Source organism: Monodelphis domestica, chromosome 3 (genome assembly GCF_027887165.1).
Source record: "Monodelphis domestica isolate mMonDom1 chromosome 3, mMonDom1.pri, whole genome shotgun sequence".
In the NCBI taxonomy this organism is placed as follows: domain Eukaryota; kingdom Metazoa; phylum Chordata; class Mammalia; order Didelphimorphia; family Didelphidae; genus Monodelphis; species Monodelphis domestica.
In genome coordinates, this window is record NC_077229.1 from 4,769,321 (window position 1) to 4,787,888 (window position 18,568).

The following is an 18,568-nucleotide window of genomic DNA, read 5'->3' on the forward strand; positions in this document are numbered from 1 at the left end:
TGTCCCCAGTTCCCAGCTCTTCTCTTTGTGAAAGGCAGGAAGTCCACTTAATCCTTAAGTGGGGGTGTCTACATTCCTGGTTGCTAGAATTCTACAGACTAAGCAGGGTGGAGTAAATCAGAAATTCGCCATGGTAATTAAGGAGTTGGTTTAGAATAGTTATAAAAGGTTGTTAGACTTTTAGTCTCTGATTTGGGTGTAAAGTTAGATATTCCCTGATCCCCTTTTCCTTCTCCCTTGACTTAAATAAATATTATTTTGTTACAGATTTATAGTTTGGAACCCTTATTTAACCCACCTTTTTCAAACTGAATGCGAATAGAAAAGAATAAACCTGAATTGCTTTTTCAAATCTTCAATAATAGAATCGTTTTCATCTGCTCTGTTCTCTTTGGCTGCTGCAAATACATAATATGCTTTTCTTTTGAATTCCTCCAAACTCATTGTCTCCCAATCAGGCCGGTTATTTCTAGAAAAATTCCTTATTTAGGAACAGGCATTCTTAACAAACATTCTCCAGATGTGTGTAATCATCTCTTCAGACAACACATTGAGACCCAATTGCATTTTGGCAGCATCCATCAATTTATCAAGAAATGCTGCTGGTGACTCCTGTGAATCTTAAAACTGCTCAGACTCTACTTCAGAAGATTTGATTAAGCTATTCCCCATTTTTTAACAATGGAGGTACTTGATCAGGAATGTATTGGGAACTTTCAAAATTACTCCACCCTGCTCAGACAGTGCCTTAGGGGAAGATAAAGTTGCAAACTCCTGACTGAACAATGAAAGTCCCCAACTCATACTTATAGTGAAGCTAAAACCTTAAGCTAGGTCTATTTTTAGATCTAATACAAAAAGGTGCTAAATACCTATAAAGGTTAAATTAATCACTAAAAAGGTCAAGCAATTTACAAAAGGCAAGCTTAACAAAAGATGTGTGAAGTACTCAGTAGATTTTATCTAACCAGAGAAGGTGAGAACCAAAGAAGATGAGAACAAAGAATGGGCAGTCCTGGGGAAAAGTGTCTACTATGATTGGTAGACATGAAAATTTAGGAGAGGTGACATAAGAGAAAATTTCTTTAAAAGGAAGGGACTTATTGAATTTGAGGTAGTTGGAGTTAGTAGTTGGAGTTGGAGTTTTTGGATTGGAGCTTGCTTGAAGACTATCTTGTGGTAAGTGATAAAGACTGACTCATTCTCCCTTAGGCTCAGGCCTAGGCCCTTTCTACTATTTTCTCTTTCTCTCTCTCCTTCTGTTAATACTTTCATTTGTATTAATTAAAATCTCCATAAAACCCAGCTGACTTGGGTATTTTCATATTTGGGAATTTTCCCATGGCGACCACTTAATTTTAGATTTTTAAATCAAGACACTAAAAATTATCTTTACAGTTTGGCCAAAACCTTTACAGTTGGGGGAAGCTGGGTAGCTCAGTGGATTGAGAACCAGGCCTAGAGACGGGAGGTCCTAGTTTCAAATCTGGCCTCAGGCACTTCCTAGCTGTGTGACTTTGGGCAAGTCACTTGACCCCCATTGCCTAGCCCTGGTTACCACTCTTCTGCCTTGGAGCCAATACACAGTATTGACTCCACAATGGAAGGTAAGGGTTTAAAAAAAAAAAACCTTTACAGTTTTGGCAATTCACAGTCTTGGCAAACCACATTTTTAGGGTTACACTCCTCAATTTCTTGCTTTATTTCCTTTATGGGTTCAAATTTTGACCAAGCATCAGGTCTAGCATTTCTCTTTATTACCTCCAGAATAGACTCTATCTTGCTTTAATACTCTATAAATACATAATGAATTCAAATAAAATTCCTGATAATTTTATGGCCTTGGTGTGAAAGCATCATTATTACACGTCTGCTCAATGAACTTCTCCCTCCCTCTTCTAGTTAGAAGTTCTTTCATTAGAAGAAAGAATTCAGCAAAGTCCAGGTCAAGGATTTTTATTGCCTACTTGAACTCCTGGATCACTTACGGGGTTCATCCAAATATCCTGGGGTTCTCTTTGTTTATAGAGTCTAATTCAGGCAATGAGAATTTCTTATGAGATTTCAGATGAATAATCTCCCTGTCTGGTGTTACAAAAGGCAGGTCCCTCAAAGGAAACAACAAAGCAGGTGTTTTATCCAGTGCCTCAGTTTCCCTTTCTAGCCTAGTAGAATTCTTTTGTATGTCAGCACTTCCCTCTGCTACTTGCCCAATACCATTCACCTCAGCATATTTAAAATCAAAACCAGTATTTTTTTTGGGGGAAAGGCCCTTCTATTACTATACTTTCTACTGTTTTCAATAGCAATGAGTGCTATATTTTGTCAAAGGCTTTTCTGCATCTATGGAGATAATCATGTGATTTCTGTTGGTTTGATTAATGATGTGGTCAATTATGTGGATTTTGGGGGCGGAAGAATTAAAACTAATATCCAATACTCTGAGCATTATATTTATAAAGTTTAACACTAACTTGAAGCAAAGGAAAATTAGAAAAGCTAGGGTAAACAGGCAGCTCACTCCACTCCAGCCTTGAGAGAAAAGAGCAAGAAGTAGAGTTAAAGCCAACTATATACAAAATTGTGATCATGCAATGTGGTGGAAAAATTAAAAGGAATTCTGGGAAATACTGAAGGATGAAGTCCAAGGGTTCTCGGGTTACAAGAGAAGAGCGCCTAAGGCAGCCCTCGGGTCCTGAAGCCCCAGGTCTCAAAGACACTAGAACCTCAAGTGAGATGCCATGAAGTCCATTCTGAACGGCTCAGAAAGACAGCTTCTCTGGACTGTAGGCTTGGAAGGGATCCAGAGGCCATCAAGTCAGATTCATGTAGGAAAGGAATCCTGACTCAGAATACAGACAAGCCAATGCCCAGCCTCTGTTAGGAGGCTTCTGAGAAAGGAAGGAGACTCTAGAAGGCACCTTGGAGGCCACTGAGGACAACCTGAGCCCTTCCTTTTGAAGGTGAACAAGCTTATAACTATGATGTGTCAGACAAAGGACTTGAACTTGAGATTCCCTGATACTAAGGTGAACCTACCCAGCCTCTCAGGAGGCATCTCATTCTACTAAAACATGACCCCAAAACTGTCTTTTTTCCCCTTGATGTCTATCATTTCTCCCACTTCTCCCCTGACACCAATCTTTAACAACAACAACAACAGAAGAGGGCAAATTAAGGAATTTAAGGATGGTCAGGCACTCTACAGTTATTATCTCATTCAGTCCGCATCACTTTGGTAGGTAGCTAATATTCTTTTTTTTTTTAAACCCTTACCTTCCATCGTGGAGTCAATACTGTGTATTGGCTCCAAGGCAGAAGAGTGGTAAGGGCTAGGCAATGGGGGTCAAGTGACTTGCCCAGGGTCACACAGCTGGGAAGTGTCTGAGGCCAGATTTGAGCCTAGGACCTCCCATCTCTAGGTCTGACTGAGCCTAGAGACTCTGAGCCACCCAGCTGCCCCCTGGTAGTGTAAACCTTAAAATTCCTTAGACTTATAAATGTTGGAAATTTCACCATTGGGAAATTTCATACTTGAAAAATTTCCTATTGATAGTGGGTCTTGGCTATTGGAATGTGAACCCCATTGGCATGGGAGGTTCCTCCTCCCTTCTTAAGATTACTTTAGGACAGAAACCTTTTGCTGAACAATGGAAAGGGCTTTGACCTATGCTTAAGCATAGAACAGGAATTTCTTTGAGTCATGATTGATTTTAGAATTGATACAATAGAGATACTTGGAATGACAGAACCAGGTCTTGGAAAGTACAATCTCCACCCTACTCAGTCCTAACAGGATTTAGGAAGGGCTGCAGCATAGATCAAAATTTAATTATTCCAATCTCTACCCTACTCAGGATAACAGGATTTAGGAAGGGCTGTAGCAAAGGATCAAGATTTAATTATTGAGAATATAACCTTCAACAGACATGTGCAAAGCCACAGACCTCTGGGCGGTCCTGGGTTAAGCTAGAGCCACCATTGGCACAGGGAAGACATGGACAGTGATTGGTAGATGTGAGAACTGAGGGGAGGAAACTTGGATGGTTTGCTTAAAGAGAGAGGGGTCTGAGGACTGAGGGGTGGTTGGTTGGAGAGGTGGTGCTTTGAGAGTCGGCTCTGAAGGAAGCTGGAGGTGGAGGCCCCTGAGACTGTTTCTCCATTTTGGTCACATGAGTAATAGGGACTGATCTCCTATCTTTGCCCCAGCTATCTAAGGGCTTGGGCCTTTTGGCCCAGCCTAAACAGAAGGGGTATTTAAGCCCTATTCCCTTCTCTCCCCTTTCTCTCTCCCTCTCTCTCTCTATCTCTAATATCTTTCTTCATCCTGTTTGTAATTAAACTCCATAAAAGGTTGACTGCTGACTTGAGTTTTCATTTAGGAATTACATAGCTGGATTCCTTGGCGACCTTAAATTAATATATATCAGTCTTTTTAAGTGATTTCCTTGTCACAGTAGCTGATATTCTTATCCCCATTTAGCAGATGAGGCTGAGACGGGTGAAGTGACCTGTGGGAGATCCTATAGCTACTCCCTTCTGAGGTGGGAATCAGTCGCAGTTCTTCCTGATCCCAAGGCTGGAACTATCTCTGTGATACCAAATGAGTCCTTCAGCCCTGGTCCAACATAAGAATTAACCTCAATGTCAATACAATCTCTCTCCTCTGTTTTTCTCTCCACCTTCTCATCTTCTCTCCCTCTCTCTTCTATCCGTCCCTCTCATTTCCTCTCTACTCTGCTCTCCTTCCCTCTTCTCTCTCCTTCTCTCCCTCCATCTCTTTCCCTTTCCTCTCTTATGTCCTCTCTCCTGTCCCTTTCTCCTCTCCCCCACTCTTCCTCTTCCTTCTCCTTTCACCTCTTTCTCACCCCCCCTTTTCTTTCTTCTCCCTCCTCCTTCTTCCCTTCCCTCCCTCCCTCCTTTTCTGCCTCCCTCCTCATCTCTCTCCCCTCCTCTTTCCTTCCTCCTCCTTCATCTCTCCCTCCCTCCATTCTTCTCTGCTTCCTTATTTCTGCTCTGTTTCCTTCCCCCCCCCTTTCTGCTCTACTCCTCACCTCTTTATCTCCCCCCTTCCACCATGATTAATCACTGAGTTTATCTGGAGAATACAAGAATCCTGTATGGCTACAAAACTCATCCCAGAGAATTCCATTAACCAACCATGAAGTCCAACATTGGTTACTGTCATATTCCTGTTTATACCTCTCCTCCAGTCCACAGAGAGAGCACAAGGAAACATTGGGAAAAGCAAATGTTATAATGAAGGACTTGGAGGGACTGGTTCAGGATGAAGGATTAAAAGCACTGAATGTGTAATGGTGGGCAACTTTTTCACCAGGGAGGGAGATGACAACTGCTTTTTATGTCTCTGAGGCTTCAAAGAACCCAAGGAGACGCAGGGCAGCGGGGTAAAGGCAAGACTAAGAACATTGTGAACCTGGGCAAAGGGGAATGAAGATTCAACTCTTTTTTAAAGCACAGGATGTCCATTCCTGGGTTTCGTGCCTCGAGGAGGGCTCAGGACTACATACTCAGGACATTCCTCATTTGATAAGCTTCTTCATAACATTTGCTCGTCTTTAACACTTAAAGTGGACCTTCCCCTGGGGCGTGATTCATTTCTATTCTGGCCATGGTTCAGTTTTGCCTTGTAACTGTTCTTCTCCATGGCCTCCCATGCCTTATTGGCTGTCTCTGCGGAGGCCCTAAGATGCCTTGGCACAACTACTATGGTGGTGTCACACCATTTTCTATAGACATGAACTTCTGGGTCAAGCCTGTGTTCTCTGAAGGCCCCTGGGCAGCTGCAACAAGTATGAGCTTCCTTTAATGGAAAGGGAAGAGGGGACAGAGCCAAGTACTGCTCAAGCCCTGCCCTCCCCTCCCCTTCCTTGTCCTCTCTCCCTTCCCCCAGCCCTTTAAGTGGGCACTTGAGAGTTCATTTATTACCCATACAACACAGACATACATGGTGATGGGCAGAAATAAGCAGCCTTAAAAGCCGAGTTGGGGAGGGATAGCATTGACCTGGAGAGCAGCGATCAGGGCTTTGTGTTCATCTGACCTTTGCATCATCTATTAAAATGTTTTTGATTGAAATCTTCCTTGATAGAGTTTGCTTTGATAGCACTGCCATCTCTGAGAGCCATCTTTTGTAGGCAACAACAGCAAGAAAAAGAATGCGCGAGAATTTGCGCTGGTTCAGCAAATCTGATTCTTTTACTGCCTCTCTGATGACAGACAGTCATTTAATTTGTAAACTGGGCACAAGGAAAGGGAAGAGTTGGACTAAATGGGTCCTAAAGTCCTTTATAGTACTTTTGAAATGATATGATCTTATGATTAATCAAGAGTATGTCCACTATTCCATAGCCATAGTTCCCTCCTTCTTGCAAGGAAGACTCATTTTTTCCTTACTCTTCCTTTATGCTCTTTCCTTCCTTTCTTCTTCCTTCTCTCTCTCTCCCTCCCTCTCTTCCTTTTCTCCCTCATTGTATCCCCCCTTTCCTTCCTTCCTTCTATGTATCCATTTATGTATCTCTGGATATACATTTGTATTGTGTAAGAGGGAAAGGCTAGAAGTAATGGAAAGATTGACTTCTGAAGGACTATCTCAGGAGAAGAGGAAATGGAACCCCAGCAGACATTGGGGGGCGGCGGGTGGTATGGAACTTTTCAGCCAAGCCCAAAAGACAGCAGTTGGAAAGATGGAAAGGGTTCTTTTGCTCCATGAGCTGAGAGGAGAGGAACTCCCCTTTGCTGTGAAGATACACATTTCTCCATCCTTTTGCCTGAGCCACAGAAATCTTCTTTCAATTGGTGACACTTTTAGGATAAAGACTTTTTTCCCTTAGGGGATCCTCAGAGCTTAACCTGAAGAAGACCCTGGTTCAAATCTTGCAGATCTGTATAGGAAATAGCTAGGGGTTTCCTTTTCCCTCTGCCCTCATTACACTTCAACCCTTTATGCCTAAATAAATAGACATCTCTCTCTCTCTTTTTTTTTTTTAATTTTAATGGTGACTTCAGTGAGATCCAAAGTGTTAGGAGGGGAACTTCAAAGAACATCATTTGAAGGAGGGCTGAGGGGAAATCTCACTTACCCTTTTAGTCCAGTCAGAACTGACTCCATTTGTTAACAGCCCAACTTGGGGGGAGGGCAGGAAGGAAGGGAGAGTGACTTTACGTTTATTCCCCAAGTAGCTGGCAACTTTGGTTCCTTCTCAATTTCCCCACTTAATCCAATTTTGGCACCCCAGTGTGGACAGAATCCATCCCAGGCAACTGAAAGGGGGGGAGTTGACAGTTGGAACCCCTAAACAAGGGTAGCCATTTTGAGGGGTTCAAAGACAGAGGAGTTTAGAAACAAGATGTGGCAGAAAATGTTGTGGGCTTCTGTACTCGTGGTAATAGGGATTCACTGGACATACTGTATTATTCACAACCCTGTGGCACCAGTTATGACGGACACAGTGGAATTCTTTACCAATTCTCCCCTTACTAACTCCGTTGTATGGCAGGCAGTGACCATCCAAACCCTGTCTTATGTGAGGATGATGTTACCAAGAAAGCCAGCACAAATCCTGATTCTAGACAACAAACTTGAAGACCTTGTGAAAAAGACTCGGAATGACTATTTGGCAAACAAGGATGAGGCTAATGTTGGCGAGATGAGGGCTGCTGACACACCTGAGGATAAAGTAAAAGCAGGCAATGGCAAAGCCAAAACAATGACACAAGGGTTGTAGACAATGTTTCCAGCAGTACTAAGGAAGGTAGCCAACAGCACAACACAACCAGGAGGCCCTAGGGGCTCACAAACGCGTGCCTCTCCGGAGGTTTTGCACAGGAAGGGGCACAAATCTTTTACCATCCAAGACTCGGAGTCGCTGAAGAAACGGTTTCCCAAATTTGTCTCTGAGCCATACAAACGAGTAAAGGAGCGGAAAAGAGCGTTCCGAGCTTACGAACCCGATTCTGAAGATATTGAATTAATAATGGAGAAGTTCTTAGCCCCCAGGAAGAGAGCTTGACTGCCCAACGGGAGGATTCCGATGTTGGGAAGATCAGATCATTCTGCGATAGACCAAAGGCTGGAAATCGGTTGCTAAGCGAACAGGAAAGAGCAGGGCCCCGAGCTCAAGAAGAGCCTGGAACGGGGGACTTTTCTGTCTTCCGAAAGTCCTAAAGTGAGCTGGGTGAGCACCCGCACAGCTGGACCAGTGACCCGCGGGGGAGGGGTCGGGGCAGGCCCACAGCACCTAGGAAAAAATGAAGGGGCGGGCAGGAGGCGGGGCCCAAACTGGAGGCTCCTTAGGAGGGGAGATCCCGAACCAGAGGGAGGGCGGGGCAATCTATCCCGGGAACTGGCAGCGCAGAGGCCTCCGAGAAACAGGAAGTTTAGGTCGGCCCAGTTCCACCTCCTCCGCCACTTCCAAAGCTTTTCCCGGCTCAGCTCCTTAGCAGGCCCCGGAACTCCCTCCGCCCGGCGCCTGCAGCCTCGGTAATTAAGACGTGATGGCGGGAAACAGGGGAAAAGGGGGACTGGAGGGGGGAGGGGTCAGAGAGAGAGGAGAGTGTGGGAGGGCGGAAAGCAGACAGCAGGACTGAGTTCGAATCCTCCATCTACGAGTCCCTCTGGGGCAGACACCTCCCTCTTGTGCCTCCAGGGGCCCAATTCCAGTATCTCCTCCCCTCCCGCCTCATCCTAGGACTCTGCAGCTGGGCGGGGCTGGCTAGGCCTGTGCGGAGCGGAATGGGCAGCGCCTGGGTGGGAGTTTCCTGTGCGGCACAATGTATCCTGGGGCTGCTCTGCTGTCTATCTGACAGGGGTCGGCTGTGGCCTCGGGCTTCCTCTTCCTGATCTTCTTTCCTGCTAAAACGTCCTGCCTGCCTGGAGGGGGTGTCCGGTGGGGTAGTGCTGGATGTAGTTTTATTGCGCCCTGTCAGGACCCAGGACTCCTGCCTCCCAGCCTCTGGGCCTCAGCCCCCCGAGTTCCTGCTCCCAGCCTCAGTTTCAGTCACCCCAAGCAGGCTCTGTTCTGGCTAAACAGGCAATAATGAGCAGTGAAAAGGAATTCTGGAGGGCTTCCCGGAGGAGGCCAGATTGTCTGAGAGGGTGTGGCATAGAAGAAAGGTATGGGACCATTAGGGCTGGGAGTGCCAAAGAGCATCCTGGGGGATTTAGTTGGAGAGGTGGAGGCTGGGCTTGAGGAAAGTCACCTGAGGGGCTGAATGAAGGCTGTCAGGAAGGGGAAGAGGGTCCTGCAGTCAGGGATGGGGGTGGGGTAGAGGGAGGAGGAGGAAGGCCTTCCCTACTGGGAGGACTGCCCTCTGGCAAAAGGAGCCTAGAGGCCATTGTGAGCCCAGGGGAGAGTGCTGGACCTACTGTGGGGAGGGCCTGGGTTCCAGTTTGGCCTCAAACCCTTCTTGTGCCCTTGGAAACCCCCCTTTTGTCTTTGAACCCTGAGCCTGGACTGACCCCCTGGAAGAGCTTCCTGGCTGGAGGATCGCCACCTGGAGGCTGGCTGGACCTCCATGACACTCCCCCAGCCCAAGGGGGTCCTCCTGCGGGCCCTCCCCCTCCCCTGAGAGTAGGGCTTTGGCTTTGGGCAAGTTTCTTGTCCGACTGGCCCCTCCTTGGCCTCTTGGTCACATCCAGGCCCTGTTTCTGGTTCTCTCCCTCCCCTTTTTCCTCCTCCTGAAGCTCCTGAAACATCCTGAGCTCACTGACCCCCCTTCACCTGCCTGATTCTATTGAGATGCTTCAACCCCCAGATGGCCTCTCTCTGTGGGCCTCGCACTCCCTCAGCACCCCCCTCCCATCCCCATGGGGGCTTGCTCTCCCCCAGGAGTTCTCTGCTGACCCCACCTTCAGGCTGTATCTAGGCAGCCTGGGGGGAGGGTGGGCAGGGGAGGGTCCCTAGGATGGTGGGGGAGGGAAGAAGGGGCTGGATGCCTCTTCTGTCCAGCCTAGTGGGAGTGGCCCCGGGGGAAATCCCAACCCTGGAGAGGGGTCTAGAGGGAGAGAGAGGCCATTCCAGGGACCCAGGAATTCCTGCCTCATGTGTCCTAATCCCCAGTTCCTGCTTAGAGATTCTCCTGTGCTGCTCTCAGAGGTGGCCCTCTGAGAGAATGGCTGAGCTCTGCCTTCCTGACCCTGAGCTGCCCCCTTTCCCTGTCCCCCTCCATTGGCTCTGGGAATTGTGGGGGCAGCAGAAGCCTGAGTGTGGAGATGTAAAAAAGAATTCTTTATTCCTTTCTTGCCACTGCGCGAGGACACCAGGCCACAACCGCACCTCCTGTAACAACTGGCGTCCCAGGCCCCCGTGTGCCACAAACTCTGCGCCTCAGCCTTTGGACTCCAAAGCCACACGAGGGTACACCGTAGATCAAACTGCACAAAGACAATCATCATTCTCGGTCACCGAGAGACTGCCACTATTCCTTTCTTAATTTAAGGGGATGTGGAGCTCCGCTTACCATAGAGATATGGAGGGATTAAGCCACTAACAGTGACAGTAAGGAGGAACCATAGAGACAGGAAGTGAGGTTAAAAAAAGGGTAGAAAAGGGGGCCAGCTTCAGTCGGGTCAGTTGCTAACATTTAGGGCTGTAAGTTGGGGGGAAGTTTGCTGCTGTGTGTTGGGTTGGTGATTATTGGTTAGTTGCTGGAATATAAAGGTGGGCCTCAGCTTCCTGAAAGAACTTCTTGCATTTGGCTTTTGGCTTTTCAAGTTTTTTGGTTTTTGTTTTTGTTTTGAACTTTCTGGAGGGTGGCTGGTCTTTGTTGGCAGAACTAATTGGGGTTGGATTAAACAGTGACTGAGTTTGTTCTGATTAGGTTGGAGCTTTGTGGGGTGGTTGTTATTAGCTGTAGGGCTAGGATAACTAGTATAGACATTGGGAAATTTTCTTTCTTTACTTCTTTCTCATATTTCTCTCCTTCACTATATTCATTTTACTCTCTTCTTTTAATGACTAGTTTAATGAGACTAAATTGTTAATTGTTAAAAGCTGCTAGAAGTTTTCTTTCCTCTGGCTTAAATGGATAATAATAATTTACAACTCTACTGTATTCTCATCAAAACTTAAATGATTAAAAGCTGCTCTCTTAGTTTGTCAAAACTCCTAATTTAACCCTCATAGAGACAAGACCAGGAAAAGATGGAGGAGCTCCACCAGATGGACTCATTGGGGATACTGTGCTGCCTCTATAGGGGTCCTGGAATCCCAGGGATGGCCTTGGAGAGGGATAGACTAGCCCAGATAAGTACATTCCAGCCCCAGATGGAGCCCCATTAACCAGGGAGACCTTTCCCTGGCTCTGACACAAAATGAGCTGGGTAGCTGCTCCACCTTCCTGCTAGGCCATTTCTGTATCCACATCCAAGACCAGAGGAACAGCCCTTCATGGCTCTCTTCTCAGCTTTGGGAGTGATTTCTTGGCTCCTGGGCAGCTCAATCACCAAGAACTCCCCCCAGGGGCTGGCTCTCATATCAGATTTCTCCATATCATGAGCGCCAAGTACAGCCATTGACTCTTCTTCCCTGACTAGGCATCCTGTCTTTGCTCTCTGCTTGCCTGGTGACATACCCTCTTCCTCTGTTTCTTTTCACCTGTTCCCTCTTGAGTCTGACCTGGAGCAGAGCCTGAGGGTGTCCCCTGGCCTGTGCCATCCTCAGGGAAGACATTGTCTCCTGGAGCTGCTCACTGGCTTCTGCCTCAAGTCCTTGAGTCTTCCCGGGTCTCTCCAGTTCCTTCCTTTCTCCCACTTCTTACCCCAAGTCAGCCAGTGTGGAGGAGCACCTTGATGTGTGCCTGGCACTGCTCAGCATAAAAGAAGGGAGAAGCCATCAGCTGCCCTCCTGGCACCCCCAGTCTGACCAAGAAGACCCCTCAGCAGCTGTGTCCAAATAAGGGTGGGATGGAAGGAGGCATTGTGTAAGGGAAGGCTCTCAGGATTCTGGGGAGATCATTCATTCCTGAGGGGAGGATTCAGCTGGGACTCAAGGAAGCTCTGAGGCCAGAGGCAGGAAGGAGAACATTACCTGCAGGGACACAGACGGCCCCTGGAACATCCGAGAATCATACCATGGAAGGTCCTGGCCAAGGATCAGCCAGGAGGCCAGTGTCTCTGGGTCAGAGGAAGAGGAGGGAGGTGTGAGGGGAGAAGAAGGGGCTGGAAGCTCAGTATATGCCAGTGGAGCCTGTTTTAGGAAAGGTCAGGGTCCTTGCCAGTGACAGCCAGAATCAGGCAGCTGGGTAGACCCCCAGAGAGCTCCCCTGTGGCTTTTGTAACCACTCCAGAGTGTGACCCCCCCCACCGGCCTTCTGCTGCTGAGCTCTTTGATCCAGAGATAGTCTGAGGAGTTTGGGGTGAGCCCAGGAAGGGCCCTCACAGAAATGGGGCCTTTTTCTAATAGGAGGATCTTGGAGAGTTCTTGAGCAGAGCTGTTTGTACCAGAGGCAGCAGCTGGGAACATTCCTTCTCTGTGCAGTAGAATTCCTCACTGGTCTAGTCCTTCCCTTGTAGGACTGGCTAGAGAGGAAGGGGTGAATTTCTGGAAGGCTTGGGAGTTTTCTGTGCCAACAGGGTTAGGGAGATCATGAGGGAGACATCCTGGCCTTGTTACAAAGGCATCCAGCTCAGTGGCAAAGAATGGGATACAGACACACTGGAGTGCTTCATGTTCTCCTAAAAATCTGTTTAACACTCTGGGGTAAATGTTGTTCTTTTCCTCCTTTCACAGTTGAGGAAACTAAGGCAAACAGAGGTTAAGATTCCGTGCAGAAATTTTTCTGCTTTAAGGAATCAAATTTTCCATTTTTTTTTTTGGTAATTGCCTCTATCTGGAGTTCGACTAAACTTTTGTGTCCTTGAGCTGCAAAGTAAAACACCTGTGAGGCATCCTCTGATGCCTGTCAATTTTGCCATTGTGCCAGAAAAAGGACATGATCAGTTCAGAGATGTGTGAAAGCTGAGACACTCATGCATTGTTGGTGAGGTTGTCATCAATCAATTGATTGACCATTTGAGGTCCATTTGGAACTTTGCCCAAAACGCTTTGAAACTTTGCATAACCTTTGATCTAGTCATGTATCCTAGAGATCCCCAACAGGGGAATGCAAACACCTCAAGGGAAGCGTAGAATACACATAAGAGGAAACGTCCCCGACTCTTGGCAGAGCTGCCTCTTCCACTCCATTTTCTCAGATGAATTCTCCTTTGATTGCCATTCCAGGAAACCTGCAGGACGCAAATGCAGTGCTCCCTTGCTTCAGAGTGCTGGGCAGCCATTGCCCCCTAATGGATATCAGGAAAAAGGGCTGCTTAGCATCCAGGGTAAAGCAAGCTTTGACCTGTTTCCTATGTCACCATTTCTGCTCACCAGAGCACTAGCACAGCAAGTCTGAAGCAGTAAGTACTTTAGGAAAAAAATACAAACAAAAAACCCTCATGAAGGGGGAAAGCAAGAGAGAATGATAAGAGAAACAGAGAGAGAGAGACAAAGGAATGGTGGTAGTCTCTCGGTAACCGAGGATGACGATTGTCTTTGTGCGTTTTTGTGCACAAAGACACTTGTGCATGAAGATTTAAGTGGAAAAGTCAGTGCACAGAGACAGTCCCACTCTCTCGGCGTTGGAAGCCTGGGTCCAGTGGCATGAAAAGTCGTTACACCTGGAGACTTCCTCAGCTGCATTGGATGGCCATGTTGTCTTTTGTGCTCCAACATGCCCTAAGCACTCCACAGTGCTTTGCTGCATCGCCATCTCAGCCGTTGAACCTTCTTGTTGGTTTCTTCCGTCTGTTCCGCCAAAGCAGTCTTCACATGCTAGGTGAGCAAAGCCCTGGTTCACCAGGGGTCTACGCCCCAATGGCTACCCTCACAAGGTTTAGCTGGCCTGTCGAAGCCGTTGCCCGGGGTGTGGCCGCTGCCACATGCTAGCAGCTACTGGGAGTCACAAGGGAGAGCTGGGTGTCAGGTGGAGGTCAGAGGTTGGAGAGCTGCCCTAAGAGGGCACGACAAGCCCTCCATACCAAAGATATTACTCCTCCCTGAGCACCCCATACACCCTTAGACAAAGGAGTAGAAAGGCATTTAAAGAGAGACAGACAAAGAGAGGCAGAAAGACAGACAAAGAGACAGAATCACACACAGACACAGAAGAATGCTTCCACTTATGTTTTCTTCTTTCTTTTAAACCCTTACTTTCTGTCTTAGTAACAACTCTAAGATAGAAGAACAAGGGCAGGCAAACAGCGTTAAGTGACTTGACCAGGGTCACATTGTTAGGAAGTAAATGAGGCCAAATATCAAACTAATTTGTCTTAATTGTTGGGTATTCTACCAGCTGGTTACCATCTCCATCTACAGGTTTTATGAGCTCTCCATTTTAAAAAGCACATAAAAAAGCCAGAGTCTCAAGGATGGGGAAGGGACTTGGCATCGTGCTCTAGGAGGACTAATAGAAGGAATGGGGGCTCTTTGACTTGGAGAAGAATATACTCAGTGGGACATGATAGTTGTCATAAAATATTTGAAGAGCTGTCAGTGAATCTAGAGAATACATGGTTTTTCTTAGACCCACAGGGAGAACTGGTAGCAATGGGTGAAAACTGAAAAGAGGCAAATTCCAGTTAGATATTAAAAAAAAAAATCTTTTACAATATTTGATTTTCCCTCAATTACATGTAAAAACAATATTTAGCATTTTTAAATTGTGAGTTCCAAACTTCCTTCTTCCCTCCATCCCTCTCCCCTCCTTGAGATGTTAAAAAAATCTGATATTGATTTTAATGTTAAATCATATAAAACTTATTTCCATAGAAGTCATTTTTTAATTTTTTTTTAAACCATTACTTTCTGCCTTAGAATCAATACTATGCATTAGTTCTGTGAAAAGGGAATTCTTTGTTCCCTTTGCCTGGTCTGAGTTCCCACTAGTAAAAGGGATTACTTTATTCCCTTTGCCTATTTTGAATTATCACACCTTTTGATTGAATCAACACAATCTTGAACTAGGTGGAAGAGCTCACAAACCACTTAGTGAATTGATACCCTACCTAGTGTTAGGTGAGAAGCCAGCAAGTTAAACAATCAATTAGAAACTTGTTAAGAATTCACAAGAAAGTTCATACCCTCAGAAACTCAGTCACTCAGTAACTTGTAAGAGTTCACACCCTTAGAGAAACTGTGAAACCCCTGGGCACAGTGCTAGAGAATTTGGAGGGTGTGATTGGCTCCTGTGAAGAGGGGAGGAGACAAGTAGCCACTATAAAAGACCCTGAATATCTGAGGTTAGGAGAGTGGTGTGAATTTTAGATTTACTCCACCCTGCTTAGTCTAACAAAACAGGACTGTCTATACCCCTACTTAAGGATTAAGTATTGAGGAGGATGGCCTATGACAGACGTGCTAGCAAACAACAAATCAGAAACGTCTGACAGACCCCCTGGGCTGTCCTAAGTCAAGCTTAAGCTACCATTGGTGCTGGAGGCCATCAGTCCATGACGCCTTGACAGAGTCACGTGTGGTAGCTGGGGAGACCACAGAGTGGTCCTTGGCGAGATGTGACTGCCCACTTTATCCCCCTTGCATGATCTCTTTCATCAATGCCCCTTACCTATGAATTGACATGATTATTATTCCCCCTAGTCTCAAAAGAAATAATGCAAGAGCAAAACACATGTATCTTAATTCCCTAAAACATCACCAATAGATCAAACCCTTACACCCAATCCCAAAAGACTATCATGGGTTAACTTTTATTTAAGTGTATAATTCTCAGTGAAACTGCAGCTACAGGCCAAGCCCAAAACTTTCTCATGAAGCCAGCACACAAATCAATCATAGAGGCCCATACAATAGGTACAGGTACAATACAGGTACACTAAGCTTCAATATGCCCCAGTGACTCAATTACATAAATCAAGGGAAATAAATTCAAACTCCCTAGTAAGCCATCTATGATGAAATCATTTGTCTTGTATTCTGTCTGTAATCACAATACAAGAATATAGAATGTTAATCAAGTGATTTGTTAAAAGTTGATGCATCGCTTTTCCAATTATCTTTCTTTGATTTTGTGTATATGAGTGCCAAGAGAATGGGTATAAAAATAAAGATCAGACATTGGGAAAGTGGAGCAGCTATTAGATGCAAAGCAGTCCCATGGCCGTAATGATTGAGCTGTCTTCCGTTTGTTATTTATTTTATGTTATTTCTTTTGACTGATCGTTTGCCACCTGTCGGGAACCCTGGAGTCGTGAGTGGGGCTAGACCCTGACCGCAGCACATTGGTACATGTGAGATGCAGGAAAGTGATGTAAAAATGGTGTATATATTTGGGTCACTTCCTCTCTCCGGCCTCTTTGCCTGGAGAGGTGGCTGGAGGCAGTATGCTAAGCGTCTTGGCGTGGCAGCAGCTATTGTTTGGGTTTGGTGGTGAGTGACCTACCGGGGGAAGCTTAGTAACCTAGTTCAGGTGAGGTGTCTTCTCTGAGCTCTCTTGGAGTTTAGGCTCATTCCTTTCTTCTTTACTTTCCAAAACACTATCCTCTTAGGAAGCCTCTAATCTTCAGAAAAGACCTCATGGTGGAGGTCTTTGAAATTCCCCCTGGCACAGGCTAGGCCGGAGAAATCCTATACCCTTTTTGTCTCTCTTCTTCTTAATTCCTTCCCTCTATATTAATTAAACCACCATAAAATTTCCCAACTGACTTGGGTATTTTATTTGGGATATTCCCTGGAGATCAATTCAATTTAGATTAAGTCACAACCCTAAAATTTTCCCCTACAGGTCACTCCAAGAAGGAAGTTAGCTTTAAGAAGAAGGTCGGTTCAAAGAAGAAAGTTGGCCTCAGGAGTCATCTTCAGCTCAAGTCATTGTCTTGGCCTACCAACTTGGGTGAGGGGATAGCTGGTTTTCCCTTCTTGTCTTCTAGAGAGAGTTTAATTCCCATTTAAAGTCAACAAGTCCTGACTGAGTAGAGCACCAGAGCAATATTTAGTTAGAGAGGCTAATGTTTTCCCTACCCTATTATATTTCTTTATTTTCACTTTTCCCACCTCTTTTGTAAATAAAAAACTATTAAAGTAATTTCTATTTTGAGCAATAATACTTTCAATCAGTGACTACTATTATTATTCATAATTTTCATATAGTTTAGTGAAAAAATTACTTTTTAATTCCTACAGTTCCAAGGCAGAAGAGTGGTAAGGGCTATTCAATGAGGGGTTAAGTGACTTGCCCAGCGTCACACAGCTAGGAAGTGTTCCCTTTTAGTCATTTTATGGATGAGAGAAATCTCAAATAAGAAAACTTTTTAGTGATTTTGTTATTTCAGTCATGTATGACTGTTCTTAACCCCATTTGGGGTTTTCCTGATAGATACTGAAGTGGCTTGCCATTTCTTTCTCCAGATCATTTTTCAAATGAGGAAACTAAGGCCAACAGGGTTAAGTTAACTTGCTCAGGATCACACAGCTATAAAGCATCTGAGGTTGGATTTAAACTCGGGTCTTCCTGATTGCAGGCCTGGAGATCTGTGCACTATGGCACCACCTAGTTGCCCTTTATAATCAGAGCTCCCCTAAAGTGATATTGGTTGTTTATGAGGCACATAGTTCTCCTTCACTGGAAGTCTTTAGGGAATTCTGAGTACTTGCTTACATCTAGTTGGTACTGAATGACTTCTGAGGTCCTTTGTCACTCTGGTATTTCATGATTCTGACTCTACTTCTAGTCAGTCTTGGGCTAGAGTAGCACTTGGCATATGAAACATTTGAATTCCAACCCCAGATTCATCACAATAGCTGCGTGATGCTGGACACATCACTCAGTGTTCCCAGACTTCAGTTTACTTCCCTGGGAATCACAGATAGGTCGGGGTCTGCTGGAGTGGAAGAAGTTTCTATGACAACGGATCAACGATCATTTGCAAATTCAGACATTTCAGCAAGTCATCAGAACCATATCATAGGAGTGTTGTTTCAGGACTAGACAGGACCTTAGAAACCATCTTGTCCAGTTCACTCATTGGATAGATGAGGAGACCGAGATTCACAGATCGAGCAAGTTGCCAGAGGTAACATGGGGAATAAATGGCATAACTGGGATGGAATTAGAACAGAGGTCTTCCTCCTCTGAGCAGTTAGGTGGCCCAGCTGGTAGAGTATGGAGCTTGCAGTCAGTAAGCCCAGAATTCAAATTTGCTTCAGATATTTACTGACTGTACGACCCTGGACTAGTCACTTAACCCGGTTTGCCTCAGTTTCCTCCTCTATGAAATGAGCTGGAGAAGAAAACAGCAAAAGAAAAACCCAAATGGGATCTTAGAATTGGACCCAACTGAACAACTTCCTGAACTCCGGAAAGATTTTGAAAACTTTGTTAGATCCACAGAAACCACCCTGGAAAAAATTCACCCTTGAACATGGCCATGATGTAAGAGAACACTGTAAGGTTTCCAAAGCATTTTTCTATCCCTGGTCTCATTTGAAGCCTACAAAAGCCCCGTTGAGGCTATTTCTGAAGGTATATCCATCTTCATTTTACAGATGGA

At 45.6% G+C, this 18,568-nt stretch overlaps 1 long non-coding RNA gene across 1 annotated transcript; it reads left to right on the forward strand.

The window, feature by feature from the left end:
- The first annotated feature begins 8,332 nt into the window (after positions 1 to 8,332).
- On the forward strand, positions 8,333 to 17,119 carry LOC103095938 (uncharacterized). Its single transcript, XR_466068.2, has 3 exons — positions 8,333 to 8,503; positions 11,148 to 13,839; positions 16,804 to 17,119. It is a non-coding gene; the product is annotated as an uncharacterized LOC103095938 (long non-coding RNA).
- The last annotated feature ends 1,449 nt before the right edge of the window (positions 17,120 to 18,568 follow it).